This window comes from Lacerta agilis, chromosome 15 (genome assembly GCF_009819535.1).
Source record: "Lacerta agilis isolate rLacAgi1 chromosome 15, rLacAgi1.pri, whole genome shotgun sequence".
NCBI lineage: Eukaryota > Metazoa > Chordata > Lepidosauria > Squamata > Lacertidae > Lacerta > Lacerta agilis.
In genome coordinates this window covers 43,754,485-43,758,456 of record NC_046326.1, presented here as the reverse complement: position 1 = coordinate 43,758,456, position 3,972 = coordinate 43,754,485, and positions in this window count along the sequence as shown.

Genomic DNA, 3,972 nt, shown 5'->3' with positions numbered 1-3,972 from the left:
CTCTTCCAACTCTATGATTCTATGATTCTAGGAGGAAAGAGTCCCAGAGCATGTGCAGAGGAAGCCATTGCTATCTTGCAGAACGTGGCAGCTAGACTGGTGACTGGGGGCGGCCGCCGAAACCACATAACACCAGTCCTGAAAGACCTACATTGGCTCCCAGTGCATTTCCGAGCACAATCCAAAGTGTTGGTGCTGACCTTTCAAGCCCTAAACGGCCTCGGTCCAGTATACCTGAAGGAGCGTCTCCACCACCATCGTTCTGCCCGGACACTGAGGTCCAGCTCCGAGGGCCTTCTGGCGGTTCCCTCCCTGCAAGAAGTGAAGTTACAGGGAACCAGGCAGAGGGCCTTCTCAGTGGTGGCACCCGCCCTGTGGAACGCCCTCCCATCAGATGTCAAGGAAATAACTATCTGACTTTTAGAAGACACCTGAAGGCAGCCCTGTTTAGGGAAGTTTTTAATGTTTGATATTTTATCGTTTTATTATTATTATTATTCTGTCGGGAGCCGCCCAGAGTGGCTGGGGAAACCCAGCCAGATGAGTGGGGTATAAATAATAAATTATTATTATTATTATTATTATTATTATTATTATTATTATTAGTCGATTTGGGTCCAGTCAATGCCTGGATGGGCAGCCCCAGCTTAGTGGTAGTGCACCTGCCTTGCATGCAGAAGGTCCCAGGCTCAATCCCTGACAGCATTTCTGGGTAGGACTGGGAAGGACTCCCTCTCTGAGACCCTGGAGAACTGCTGCCAGTCAGTGTAGACAATACTGAGCTAGATGGACCCGTGGTCTCACTCTGCATAAGGCAGCATCCTCTGATCACCCAGGAACTACCTGCATGTCCCCTGGGGTTTTGTGAGGTGCGGAGGGTGGCAGCAAAAAGTACAGGGCCTTTTCAGCGGTGGCTCCGCTTCTGGGGAAGAGGAGCAGCCACATACGCCACCTTGCGCTCCTTGGAAGAAAGGGGACATATACATGTAATAAACCAACAGAATAAGAAGATTTTGAGACCCACAAGTTTGAGGGATTGTACCACAATTTGTTTTTGTTTAATTCATATAGAAAACCATTAAAATTATGCAAAGATAAGAATAATCAGCAATGTGTGTTACAAATCTGGAAGAATTTTTTAAAAATATATCTCGCTGTAAACTAGTCTTCATATAGGCAAAGATCGGTAAGAGAACTGCAAGTTGGAGAGGTTGAGTCCTAATATGAGGGCACTTCTGCTTAAAATGGGGGGGGGGGATCCCACTCTTTTAACACTCTTTTCTCAGGGTGCTTCTTGATTTCAAACATTTGTCTTTTGTTTGCATGCTTGTTTAAGTTTCCCTCAGACTGATGGCTAAAACAATCCAAATGTGCTAATACCGTGACAGTTTGTGCTTGCTAATTAACTTGCATCCTCTCCCGTTTGCTTGCTCAGCTATCTCAGCTCCCCCCCCCCCCCAGCATGGCTGTGCTACATCAAAGAGAACCTTTTTTGGGACCCCCTTCCTGGCTCAAGCGGAAGAAAGCCGCTTCCTTTTCATGTCAAGGAGACGAAAAGGAATAAAAATGTCGCTGGCTTTTCAAGGGAACTAGCTAGAGCTGGAATGGAATGCTGGCAAATCACAGCACTGTGGAGTTGGAAGGGACCCCCCAAAGATCAATTTCCCAAAGGCCACTTTCTGCCCCCACAATTGACTCTGCTGCAAAGACACTTTGCCTAGATGAGCTCTGAATGGTTTCAAGGCCGGCAAGGGGGAGGGGGAGGAGAAAACTTCACAAGCAAGTTCATGGCCAAACAGGTGCTGTGATGGAAACACACAACACCTGGCCAGGCAAGACAACAGATGTGGAACTTGTCTACAAAGATCCTTTACAATTGGAACAGGAGCCCAGAGTTAGGAGGTGCTGCTCTTAAGGAGAGTCCTCCAGATGAGCTGAATGCCAGAGAAACGGAAAAACAGAAACATAGAAATCCTTCTCCTTGTCTGCTCCTGGGATTTGATCATAGCAGCATAGAGTTTGAAGGGATCCCAAGGGTTCTCTAGTCCAGTGTTTCCCAGCTGTTTTTGGACTGCAACTCCCATCACCACTGACCATTAGTCTTGCTAGCTAGACTATGATTCTATGCTTGGATGGTGTTTCCTGCTTGGCCGGGGGTTGGACTGGATGGCCCTTGGGGTCTCTTCCAACTCTATGATTCTATGATGATGGGACTTGTAGTCCAAAAATTGCTGGAGACCCAAGGTTGGGTCTGATCTAGCCCAACCCCCTGCAATGCAGCTATCACAGCTAAGGAATCCCTGAAAGATGGCCACCCGGCCTCATTGCCTTAAGCAGGGCCATAGCTACAGGGTGGATGGGGCAGTATTGCACATCAACTAACTAATAATAATAATAATAATAATAATATTTATACGCCGCCCATCCAGCTGGGTTCCCCAGCCACCCTGTGCAGCTTCCAGCAAAATATGAAAGTACAATTAAAAAATCAAACATTAAAAACTTCCCTAGATGGAGTTGCCTGGGTCCATGGGCTGCAGTCAAATATTGACAACCCCTCCTGCGAAAAGTGAGCTCAGCTGACACGTGCTGGCAGGGGGCTGATGGGAGTTTGTAGACCAAAACATTGGGAGGGTGCCAGGTTTCTGACAAAACGTTAGGAATAACATTCTGGTGGTGAAAGCTGTTCGACTGGAGTGGACACTCTTGGAAGTTGCCGGGCTCTCCTTGTATGATCCAGCTGAGATTCCTGCCTTGCAGGGGGTTGGACTAGAGGACCTTTGGGGGTCCCTTCCAACTTTACAATTCTAGGTTGGCAAAGGCTGTTCTGCCGGCAGAGCAACCAGGGTTTTAGACATTTCGCCAGGACACTACGTATGCTAAGTCGGCATGCTGAAGGCACACATTCCTTTCCTTTCATAAAGTCAAGCAAACAGGTGTGTGACTGAGCACGGGCAACACTGCTCTATGTCAGCTCGAGGCACTGGAAACAGAAAATAGGCCAGCGAACCCTTTGAAAACACGCACAGCTGCAGAGTGATGCAAAGGTCAGCCTCTGCCCTCTCCCGGACCTCGCCCTTTGCATCCGCCCCTCTGCTGGTATCTGAAATAGTCTCACCCACCCCCTGCTGAGCTTTGTGTGGGGCCCAGGGCAGATCAACAGAAAAACATATTCCCTCCATTATCCATGGACTCCCTTGGAAGGTGGCAGACTCTCCTTCATGGGTTTTTTTTAAACAGCCACCTGTCAGGGATTCAGTAGCTCTGCTCCTGCACTGCAGGGGGTTGGAATGGATGACCCTTGGGGGTCCCTGGCACCTCTGCCATTCTATGACTCTCCCCTTCCATTATTTGAGGATGGCTCTCCCACCCACCGCTTTCATCTCCTGTTCTCCCAAGCTCCTTCCACCTTTCCTCGGAGGACAGGAGGCACCAGGCCCCCCTTGGGCGCAGAGCAAAGGCAGCAAATTGAATCAGGGTCAGGCCTTGGAAAGCAGGAGACAAGGGGGAAAGGAGGGTGCGGGAGAAGAGAGAGAGAGAGGCTTTCTGTGCCTCTGAAGAAGCCTGGCATTGACTCATTCCCTGAGAGTGCCTGGGGCTGTGACAAGCGGCATTCAGCTCCCCCCCCCCAGCCACCTGGGCGTGCAAGATCCCACGCAGCACAGCCTCTGAGTCAGCTCAAGAGGGAGAGCAGTAAAAATAAACCCAGGGCCCACTTCCTTGCCCCCCAGCCAAGTCACGCTGGAGAGAGAGATGGCTCAGCTGCATGGAGAGAAGGGGCACAGCTTCCCAGCATGCACTGCTCCCTCCTGGGGGGGGTGGCTTCCCATTAACGCCTATGGAGCTGGATCCCCTCTGTTTGGGGCAAGGCCCTGAGGAGGAAGAGGGTGTATGCCGGTGGCCGCCAGGTACCGGAGCCTGCAGGTAGGTGCTGAGTTCTCTCGGGCTGAGTTTGGCCAGGTCCAAAACAGG